We start from the raw sequence: 11,740 nt of genomic DNA on the forward strand, positions 1-11,740 counted from the left end.
AGGCCTATTAATACTCTGGCTGATGCATTTTGTATTAGCTGCAGTCTCTGGATGATTTGCAAGAACAGATCCATGTAGAATGAGGGATTATCTACATGGGAGCATTACTTCATACTAAAGTCACTGTTTTTACCTCCATTTTCTATTTGACCATGCCCTCTAATTTAACATTTCCACTCCTTCTGGTTACTTGGCAACCAAGCATGCTCAGTTTGTTCTACCAATTAGTTGCATTTAAAAAAACAACCTGGAAGTGCGATTATTTGTATTTTCACTGGTACAATACAGCTGAAATACAAATCTTTGTTTGAGCAGTGTTATGCTTTTGCACACAAGTTGGGGGGGGGAAGAAAAATAAGGCACCATTTGCAGCAACATAAAAAAAGCTTGCAGAATGGGGGAGAGCAGTTTGTCAGCCCACAGGAAATGAAAGGAGAAGGAGAAGGAGGGAGTGGGAGTGGAAAGGAGAATGACTGACACACCCACCTACAAGCATTGGAGCACAGAGTCTGCAAGCACTAGAGATACACAGTGAAGACTTTTTTCCTTCCCTTTTTGTATTATTAGAGGATTGGGTTAGTACAGATTTACAGGGGGAAAACTGCGTGATAGCTTCTGTTTGCCAGTAATGTCATGTGAACCATGCAAATTAAAAGGGGATGTGAGTAGCAAAAAACACACTAAACCACAGTATCAATGAGCCCTGAATTTCAGTTGTCCAAACAGGAGGTTACTAGAGAGTCAATCACTGTGGACAAGCTATCTTTGTCCATGAGCGGTCATAGCTGACAAACCAGCCATAGCTGGGAAAAGGCATTCCCCACTATTGAGACCACACAGGTCTCTAGTGAGTGACAGAGTCAAGTTGAGGAATACACCTACACTGCATACATGATATTTTAGCCAGCAAATAGTACCAGCCAGTTGAAATTAAGAGAAAAATATTTTTTTTAATTTGTTCTGTTGTTGCTGGCTGCTAAAGTACTCAGTTTTGACATGACATGACACACAAAAATGGCACCAATCTGCTACAAGGATTTCAGGGCTTAGAATCTGAGTGAGTGGATTTGTTCTGTGTTCATTGTAAGCCTCTGTTAGACCACAGCCAAGCCCACTTCTGATACCAAAGTTCTCAAGAGCAGTTTTCTCACACATGGAATAAAGGTTACAACAACCATCTCTGATTCCTCCTTTCTTGACCTTTGAGAGGTTAGGCAACCTATTTATTATTTATTTATTTTTATTTATTTATTGTATTTGTATACCACCCCATAGCCGAAGCTCTCTGGGCGGTTTACAGTAACTAAAAACATTAAAAACAAATATACAAATTTAAAACACATCTTTTAAAAACAATTTAAAACACAATTTTAAAAATTTAAAACAATTTAAGAACACATGCTAAAATGCCTGGGAGAAGAGGAAAGTCTTGACCTGGTGCCGAAAAGATAACAGTGATGGCACCAGGCACACCTCATCAACGGGATCATTCCATAATTTGGGGGCCACCACTGAGAAGGCCCTCTCACTTGTTGCCACCCTCCAAGCTTCCCTCACAGTAGGCGCCTGGAGGAGGGCCTTAGATGTTGAGCGTAGTGTACAGGTGGGTTCGTATCAGGAGAGGCGTTCCATCAGGTATTGTGGTCCCAAGCCGTGTAAGGCTTTATAGGTTAAAACCAGCACCTTGAATCAAGCTCGGAAACATACAGGCAGCCAATGCAAGCGGGCCAGAATTTGTTTTATATGTTTGGACCATCTAGTCCCTGTTGCCAATCTGGCCGCTGCATTTTGCACAAGCTGCAGTTTTTGAACTGTCTTCAAAGGCAGCCCCACGTAGAGTGCATTGCAGTAATCTAACTTGGAGGTTACCAGAGCATGGACAACTGAAGCCAGGTTATCCCTGTCCAGATAGGGGTGCAGCTTCGCCACCAACCGAAGCTGGTAGAAGGCACTCTGTGCCACCGAGGCTACCTGAGCCTCAAGTGACAGAGATTGTTCTAGGAGAACCCCCAAGCTATGAACCTGCTCCTTCAGGGGGAGTGCAACCCCATCCAGGACAGGTTGGACATCCACCATCTGGTCAGAAGAACCACCCACTAACAGCATCTCAGTCTTGTCTGGATTGAGCCTCAATTTATTAGCCCTCATCCAGTCCATTGTTGCAGTCAGGCACCGGTTCAGCACATTGACAGCCTTACCTGAAGAAGATGAAAAGGAGAAATAGAGCTGTGTGTCATCAGCATACTGATGGCAATGCACTGCAAAGCTCCGGATGACCGCACCCAATGGTTTCATGTAGATGTTGAACAGCATGGGGGACAGAACTGACCCCTGCGGAACCCCATACTGGAGAGTCCGGGGTGCCAAGCAATGTTCCCCAAGGACCACCTTCTGGAGCTGACCCGCTAAGTAGGAGCGGAACCACCGCCATGCAGTCCCTCCCACTCCCAACTCAGCCAGTCTTCCCAGAAGCATCGATGGTATCGAAAGCCACTGAGAGATCAAGAAGAATCAACAGAGTCAACTCCCCGTCTCTCTCCCGACAAAGGTCATCATACAGGGTGACCAAGGCTGTTTCCGTGCCAAAACCAGGCCTGAAACCCGACTGAAATGGATCCAGATAATCGGTCTCATCCAAGAGTGTCTGGAGCTGGCCCGCAACCACTCTTTCAAGGACCTTGCCCAGGAATGGAACATTTGCTACCGGCCTACAGTTAAGATTTTCTGGGTCCAAAGAGGGTCTCTTCAGGAGTAGTCTCACTACTGCCTCTTTCAGGCAGCCAGGGACCACCCCCTCTCACAGAGAGGCATTAATCACCTCCCTGGCCCAGCCAGCTAGCTTTTATTAGCTACGAAGGGCAAGGATCCAGCACAGAAGTGGTTGCACGAACCTGTCCAAGCACCTTGTCAACGTCCTCAAGCTGTACCAACTGAAACTCATCCAAGAAATCAGGACAAGGCTGTGCTCTGGATACCTCGCTTGATTCACCTGCTATAACACTGGAGTCTAAGTCCTGGCAGATGCTAAAGATTTTATCCGGGAAGTGCCTAGCAAATTCATTACAGCGGGCCTCAGATGGTTCTACCATGTCCCTGGGGCCAGAGTGTAATAGCCCCCGGAGAATTCTGAAGAGCTCCGCTGGGCGGCAGAGTGATGATTTGATAGTGGCAGCAAAATATTGTTTTTTTACTGCCCCTAAATACAGCTTACCATAGGCACTTACCAGTGTATAATTGCATCCACTAGGAGTTCGTCTCCATCTGCACTCAAGCCTTCTCCTATATTATTTCATCGCTCTCAGCTCTGGGGTATACCATGGAGCCGTACGGGCTCTACACAGGAGAGGGCGCTCAGGAGCAATCATGTCAACCTTCCGGGACATTTCAGTATTCCATCGTTCAACCAGGGTTTCGACGGGAGCGCCAGCCCTATCAGCCGGAAAACTCCCCAGAGCCCTTTTGAAACCATCTGGATCCATTAGTCTCTGGGGGCAGACCAACTTAATAGGTCCCCCACCCTTGCAGACTGATAGCTAGTCTGTGACCATTATTACCACTGCAAGCACAATTCTGTATTACTCATTTACTTGGGAAAATGCCTCACTGAACTCAATAAGCCTTACTTCAGAGTAGATAGACATGAATAAGATTTACACTGCTCATTGACTCATCTTACCAGGTGCCAACTGCCATTGTAGCTGACTCAGTGTAAACATTAGAAGATAATTAGGTCTTCCAGATGGATCCTGCCACAAGAGGCAATTGCAAAAATTAAGCAAATGGCAGAAGAAAATTGCTATCGAAATGCAGTTTTTGAACTGCATGAAAATGAAGCCAGCAGAACAGTTGTGAGATTTACAGTATCAGAAGCAGCTAAAAATGAAGTGTGTGTGTGTGTGTGTGTGTGTATACATAGTGTCAAGTTCCACCCTCTACTAGTATAAAAAATTGAAGGGCTTCTGCTTCTCCTTTTGCTTGTGCAATCAGTCACACAGATGGTTTCCCTTCCTGTTCTACTTTTCAGTGCATACACCACCAGCACAGGCAGCAGCTCTAACAATGCTTCACTTTTTTATCCCTGTATAGGATCTTAAAAAACTCCATATAGGGTCTCAGTGGAATTAGTATGTTACTGCAATGGCCAGTTGGCATGCTGTATCTAAAGGACTTGGGTATTCAACTGAGGTTCCACCAATCAGTTACTAACCAGATATTATCTACTTCATTTGTGAAATGTAACCAAGGTCATGAAACTGCACATAGATTTGAAAAACATAGCTTCTTGTTGGTTGCTCCATCTCCTCTCCTCTCCCCCCACATTTTGATTGAACGGTCTCTCCAAGCACAGCTGCAGTATCTCAAAGGAAATCCATAAAATCTTTTCTGGCAGGAACTTCATTTTGTATATTGACACAGTAAAAAAAATATTAAACTCTAAAAATAGACCCTAAAATAGCAGGTTTGCCTGTTTGCAGCTCTTAAAAATCTAACATCATTGCTCACAATAGTGGAAGATATTATACCAGGTCAGACTATTTTTCCAAATAGCCTAGTATTTCTGTCCTGACTGCCCACAGCTCCATAGCAAAGATTTTCCACATTTTCTTCTCCCATCTCATTTTACCTGGAGATGACTGAATCTAGGACCTTCTGTAGACAAAACAAGGACTGTGCACACACTAGTTACCAGAGCATTTCCATTAGCCATATCTAGAGGGGGACTGGGTTGATCTGCCTATCAGTTGCAAAATCTCTTTGAAGCTGATTTTAAAAAAAAAATGCACTCAAGCTGCTCCCACCAGGTTTTACAGTAAAAAGGGATCGGGTTTGACTAGTGTTGTGTGCCCCCATTTTCAGAAGAGAGAGGTGGAGACGCACTGGAACCAGCAGAACAGTGAGTGTGTTTCCATCCATATACTCTACAGCTATGATCCCTCCTAGTGGTTCAGAATCTCATTATCTTCATGGGGCAGTATTCAACAAAATAATAGTGCTAGCACAAGGATTAGTGCTGGGGAAGTGGGACTTTCCTCCCCTCCCCCCTCACCATCTAAATATGTTCTGCAGATTCCCTCACTCCTTTGGAGCAGGTTTAGGGATGGCATGGAGGAAGGAGGGGGGGATGTCTCCTTGTGCTATGGCTAATCTTTGCACTACTGCTATTATTTAACTGAATGTCTCCCATTGTTCCGAAACCTCTGGTTTGAGATGACTATTACTGAAAAATTAAGAACCTAGTAATAATTAAGGGCTCATCCATACTTCTGTTTAATCTGTAATGTAATGTGTGCCCATTAATTCACCCTCATCCGTATGACATTCCCCACCAAATGCCGAATTTCTCCTAACTAAATCTGGAGTTTCCCTAACCAGAACTATTCAAAGTACCTTTTTGGTGGCTGCCCCTAGGCTCTGGAACTCCCTCCCTAGGGAGGCAAGAATGGCCTCCTCTGTGCAGTCTTTCCCCTGACAACTAAAGACTTTTTTCTTCCGGCAGACCTTTGGAACTGAAGGTTTTAAGGGTAGTGACTGAAGAGGATGCTGTATGTTATTGTTGTACTTGTATGCTCCTAAACTGGGTTGCAGTATTTTAAGAGTATATCTAATTGGTTTTAACATCTTAATAGTTTAATCCTGTTTTAATGCTGATTTTATATGTTTATATGTTTTATATTTTTATAGGTTCTTAATGATATGTACTTTTTTATCTATTATTTAATAATAATAATAATAATAATACTGATGGGTAGGGAAGCTCCAGATTTACTTAGGAGAAAATTTGGGAGGGGAGCAGTTGGCAGGGAATGTTATATGGATGAGGGTGAATTAATGGGCACACAAGGGACTTACATCACAGATTAAATCGAAGCATGGATGAGCCATCTGAACTAGCAAGGGAAGAAATTGGCTCTATCATGGGCTGAGCTAGTTCCATCTTCTCAGCCCTTCCTTTGGGTCAGATGTCCTCAGTGAAAGCTGTTCCTTGACAACCAGCAAAAGAAGACTTGAGTCATTCATGGACCAAAGTCCATCTACTTAGTCCCACATCTCTCAAAGATCCTCAGTGGGCCTAATGCCTGATGATACCAGAAAAGCAAAGACTGAGGCCAAAAAAGGCTGACTGAACAAACCTGGGACCATGTTGTTTCTGATTAGATATGCAAATATTTTCTGATTTGGTAAGCTGGTTTGGGGACCTCTCAGAGCTATAAAGTGGGATATAATTAACAAGTACTCCTTCAAAAATGAACAACAGAACATTAAACATAATTAAGTCTCATAGATTTCAAGCGGATTTACTCAAGAGCAAGGTCTTGTTCAGGCACTTCAGCCTACTTAGGGGTTGATGCCTATGTGTATTTTGCCATGACAACCTGTTTACACTTTTTAAAAATCTTGTGACCTTACCTTACATCAAAGTTCCTTTCCTTTGAACATTCTGTTGCTTCTCCCCCCCCACACACACACAATACACCAACCATAAATCACTGTCTCAGAATCACTGACCACAATCATGGAGTATACACAGCACTTATAAATGGTTTCTTTACACTGAATGTTTATATCCACAAAATACAGGGCTGAGGAAGAGGACAAAGAGAAGGAAAATAAAGTTATGGCAAACTATATTATAAACATATTATGTGACCAATAGAGAGGGAAAAAAGATAGAGTGTTCTCTAGAGATGGTTATAATGAAGCATAATAATCTGTGTGAAGAGGCTACATTTTTGTTTAGAAGTGCCAGCTGATTCACCATAGAAACACACATGAGGCAATTACTTTGAAGATTACAGCTCTAAATTATCTAAAGTGAGCAAGGTATCAGGCCTCAAACCTACTTGGAAACCCCAATTCCTAATTCCAAGTATGTAAAAGTGGTTGTGGATATTCTGTTGGGAGGGAAAGACTCTCTGAATATGATGAAAATCATTTTCTTTCTTAGTACTACCCTCATATATTCCTGGCATTGGAAAACATGTAGTCATTGTTAGCCAGGAGCAAGGGACACTTCACTGCAGAAGACGTAGGGCAGATCTCTGTGCCTGAACTAACTTTTTCAAAAAGGAAGTCTGAAGAACTGAGGCAAATAGTGGTGACAAGAGACAAGGCTCTAGGTCTTATGACATCTACATAAGAGTTCTTGGAGAACTCAGAGGTGAAATTGCTGACCTTACACACACACATGTATATAATGTCTCTAAGGTAAGCCTCCATATCACAGGACTGGAAAACAGCCAATGTAAAACTAATTTTTAAAAAGGAGGTAGGGAGAATTACAGGCCAGTTAGCTCAGCATCAATTGATGGAAATTATTATTAAAGATACAATTACCAAGCATATAAAATAACAAGCTTCACTGAACATGAATCGACATGGCTTCTGCAAATGTAAGTCCTCTCACTGAGAGGGTAAATAAGCATGTGGATGGGTTATCCTGGTAGACACTGTGTCTTTCAAAGAGCTTTAGGATAAAAAATCCCTCAGCAAAGGTTCCTGAGTAAACTCAGCAGTCAAGGCACAAGAGGATTGGTCCTTTATAGATCAGTAACTGGCTACAGAATAAGAAGCAGAATAGGAATAAGTGGACTGTTCCTACAAAGGAGGGATGTAAGTAGTGGGGCCCTCAAGAAAATATGGGAGACTAACATGCTCACAAATTATCTTGACAGACAGGTGAGAAGTGAGTGAAATGATGGCATCAAATTTTTCAGGGCATTGTGACAAGCTCCAAAATGGCTCTCTCCAAACTGGATGAATGTGCAATAAAATAGCAAATGCAGTTCCATATAAGTAAGGGCAAAAAACTTAACTCCTAACTTCATAAACACACTGATGGAATCTGAGCTGGTGGTGACTGACCAGAAGAGGTCTTGGAGTCATGGTGAGTGAAATGGACTGCCTTCAAGTCGATTCTGACTTAGGGTTTTCATGGTAAGCAGTATTCAGAGGGGGTTTACCATTGCCTCCTTCTGAGGCTGAGAGGCAGTGACTGGCCCAAGATCACCCAGTGAGCTTTATGGCTGTGTGGGGATTCAAACCCAGGTTGTAGTCCAACACCTTAACCAATATACCACACTGGCTCTCTCATGGCGAGTAGCTCAACAAAAAAACTGACCCTGATTGTGGAAGCTGTTGAAACGGGAAATTCTATGAGAGGCATCAAAAATAAAACTGCTAACATTATAATGCCTTTATGCAAACTTATGAATTGGGTCCAAGTTTAGAGCAAACCCTTGAAATCGATGGGACTTAACTAAGCCCCATTGACTTCAGTGGGTTTATTCTAAGCATGATTAAACCTCTTTCACCAAGCCTTTTAATTAGATACCTTTACCCTGTCTGCATTTGTATTGGCATTGTTTCTAAAGATTTTTTAAAATATGTTTTGAAGATAGTTTTTAAGATATAGCATTTTATTGCTTGTTGTTTGCTGCCCTACAAGGCCCTTTTAAAGTTGTGCATCCAAATGGACACCCAGTCCTAGCTTTTGGACACCCAGTGGGCACAAATGGACACAAAATTTAATCAAGAACACAAATTCAGATTAGAAGCCACTGAAACACAGACTAGAGGCATGACATTTTAGTGAAATTGAATAGGAACAAGAGAACATAGGGACATTCTTGAAATGGAAATGGACTGCCTTCAAGTCGATCCTGACTTATGGCAACCCTATGAATAGGGATTTCATGGTAAGCCGTCTTCAGAAGGGGTTTACCATTGCCTCCCTCTGAGGCTAGTCCTCCCCAGCTGCCTAGGGCCTGCTCAGCTTGCCACAGCTGCACAAGCCAACCCCTTCCTTGTCTTGCCAGCTGGGGGGCAACTGGGCTCCATGGGACTATGCAGTTTGCCCACAGCTGCACAGGTGGCAGGACACGTAAGCTGTCCCTTGATACCCAGGAGACACGAGTGGGTATTTGAACTTACAGACTCTGGACTCCCAGCCAGGCTCTCCTCCCCACTGTGCTATACCAGCTGTTAGGGACATTCTTAGGGTTAGGGTTCTTCCAAATCACCAGTCTGACTGAAAAAATTCTTAACAAAATCTCTCTCACTGACTGTACACTGTCATTTCTGGTTCTCTGTATCTTCACTCTTCCCCCCCCCAATAAATATTCTGTCCTCTATCCAGATGTCAGGGCTTGTACATGGTAAAGAGGCTTCCATGGGCAAGCCATTTGAATGAAAAAATGGGCACCCAGTAACAAATTCCTTAGCAAATGCCCTGCCCCCCTAGGCTCCTGCGGGGAAAAAGGGAGGGATATAACTTTAATAAAACAAACATATTTAACCCAATAACAAGGAATAAGAAAGAACAGAACTCCGCTAAACATTGGTGACCCTTGGTTCAAACTATCTGGACTGCAGCAAATAGCTAAACCAATCGCTCCAGAGACCTATGCAGCGTCTCCTCGAAAATGCTTCGCAGGGAGAAATCCGTTTCTCAAGCACTCTGCTCCTCGATCAACTTGCAAGCGAGGCTCACAGCGCGCAAGATGCATTCCCCAGCCACCCTGCCGGAAGGGGCTGATTGGTAGCAGGATCTGCAACTCACAGGTACAGTTAGATCCGCGCTGCACTGCACGGAGCATCAATTCCTATCCTCCACCCCCTTCGTAAACGGACCCTCCAGGGAGCACCGAGGGAAGTTGGAGGGGAGGCGAGATTATCACGGAGTGGAACAGCCCATTGAGCATTCAAAACCGGGGTGAGGGTCGGAGTAAGAGAAGGTGGGAACTCTTCTTCGGCATGCCAGAGATGAATAATAATAATAAAAAAATCAATGCGAAGCTTCCCAATGTCTTTTTAAGTCGTGTGTGTGCCTACCCCGTCGAACCTCTCGGAGGGTGGGGAGAAGTGTTCGTCTCCTTCCCTCCTCCCGCAGGAGTCGAGTGCGGTGCTCCGGGGGGGGGAGTGAAAGAGGAGGAGGAGGAGCACTATGACTTCATGCAGCCGGAGTACTGTGAATTTGGGATCAGCAGCTGCAGCTGGATGCTGGGGGTTGGAATAATAGCGGGAAGTACGCCCCGGCGTTTGTCCAGTGCATCCCCGGCGTCGTCTTTTAAAAAGACCTCCCTTTGAAGAAGAAAAAGCAAGCAAGCTCTCAACAGCCCACGGGGGGGGGCGGCTGCTGAGGGGGACGGCGAGTCTCTCATAAGCAAAGGCGGCGTCGCCGCAGTAGAGAGTGTGCGAGCGAGTGGGAGAAACATGCGTTGTTGAATCGGCCGTCGGGAAGGTGAGTGGATGTGTACGATTCGCTTCCCCTTCAATAAAGATCTGGGAGGAAGGCGCAACACGTCCTGAACCAGCGGCGGGGGCGGCCGGGTTGAGAGCGTGATGTGTTGGGCGGAACGCTGCGTTGTGGGCGCTGGAAAAGCCGCTGCGGCGGCTGGTTACGGCTTAGATCAGGGATGCTTCTCTATGGGGATCCAAGCGGGGATCCCCGCCAGTCACTGTGCTGTGGTGAGTGACAGCAGGTTGTCCAGATACCTTCGCCGCTGACAATATGAGCCCGGGGGGCGGGAGGGGAGAGGCTTTGATTGAGGTGCTGCAAGGCCCGCCGCCGGGCAGAGCTGGTCTCTGGTGCCTCTTGTTCTTGCATCAGGGCTGCGCGCAGAGAGCTGCCTCCCCGCCCCCACTCCTCCACACACGAGGGGGCAGCGCGGGTTTTCTCGTCTTCCTAAAAATAGCCTAGAGAGTTCAGAGGACGGGAAGGTGGGGGCTGCTTGTCCTCTGCCTTCGCTTGTGAGGAGGCCGGTCTCTGATCGGGAGAGTGTGACGGCGCCGCATCTTCCTTCTCCTCCCCCCGGCCCGAGAGTGCTTTAAATAAAAAAAGGGCATCCATTGGGGTTGATATGGTGCTCCAGTGTCATGGAATAAAAGATGGGCATAAACTCCAGTGTGATGGACTAAGGGATGACGCTTAAAATATGGGTCATGTGACAGCGGTACTTCAGCTTACTTAAAGGTAGGCGAAATATTGTGGCAGGGGCTGAGGGTTTTGTGTGTGTGTGTGTGGTACTCACCTACAGTTCCAGGATCCTGTGCAGGGTACTGCTTTTGTTTCCCTTCCTGGGACTTAACATTTCTGTTGCCATCATATTGGGAACTGCTCTTAAAGGGTGCTACTATGTCTCCCTCTCTTCCTCCACCCCACCCCCAGCAGCCATTTTAATGGAATGAACACTTGTGCACATATATTTACAGGGCTGATAGTTGAAAAATGCCAATAGCAACAGGGAGGCCCATGTGGGTAGTTAATGGCATGCTGAGATATACATTCTAGAAGCTGTTCTGGAAACATATTCAAGGATTTGGGCCCCAAAAGAGAATCAGTCTAATTTGAGCCTCTTTGGGATCTTAACTGGAGGCATGCTTTTTGTCCTTTGTGTTGTAACCCCCCCCCATTTTTTAAAGTCAAAATGCTTTAAGGGGTTAATTACCCTCCCTCCACCTCTCTACTACTCAGTGCATATTTATATGGACCCTTGATTTGTATCTGTGTTCTTCAACCACAGGGAAAGTGCCAGGTAGCAGCCCCCATATTTGCTGTTGGATGCCTTCAGTGTTTGAAGCATTTGGCTTAAAATCCCAAAATGGGTGGGTTGTCTAGTAATCTCTCATTTCCTTCCAGTAATGGAAAATCCTCCCTGCCCGAAACATGGATTCTGTGCCAGAATGTGCAATGTGTTATGCCAATAGTCTGCTGAATGCCATGTGAGCTTCCTTTATTTTG

The 11,740-nt window shown here is 45.0% G+C and overlaps 1 protein-coding gene and 1 long non-coding RNA gene across 7 annotated transcripts in view; one reads left to right on the forward strand and one right to left on the reverse strand.

Moving 5' to 3' along the window:
* Positions 1 to 10,856, reverse strand: part of LOC133372809 (uncharacterized) — a 66,285-nt gene extending 55,429 nt beyond the window's left edge. For 2 of the 3 annotated variants that reach the window (XR_009759559.1, XR_009759558.1), the window contains exon 1: positions 9,402 to 10,856. This is a non-coding gene — a long non-coding RNA (uncharacterized LOC133372809). The remainder of the gene's footprint in view (positions 1 to 9,401) is intronic. The other variant, XR_009759560.1, reaches the window with a different exon arrangement.
* Positions 9,949 to 11,740, forward strand: part of PKIA (cAMP-dependent protein kinase inhibitor alpha) — a 60,662-nt gene continuing 58,870 nt past the window's right edge. For 2 of the 4 annotated variants that reach the window (XM_061601860.1, XM_061601867.1), the window contains exon 1: positions 10,744 to 10,972. The gene's annotated coding sequence lies outside the window, so the exon portion shown is untranslated. Of the gene's footprint in view, positions 10,241 to 10,743; positions 10,973 to 11,740 lie in introns of those variants that run through there. The other 2 variants (XM_061601852.1, XM_061601845.1) reach the window with 2 other exon arrangements.

This window comes from Rhineura floridana, chromosome 1 (assembly GCF_030035675.1).
Source record: "Rhineura floridana isolate rRhiFlo1 chromosome 1, rRhiFlo1.hap2, whole genome shotgun sequence".
In the NCBI taxonomy this organism is placed as follows: domain Eukaryota; kingdom Metazoa; phylum Chordata; class Lepidosauria; order Squamata; family Rhineuridae; genus Rhineura; species Rhineura floridana.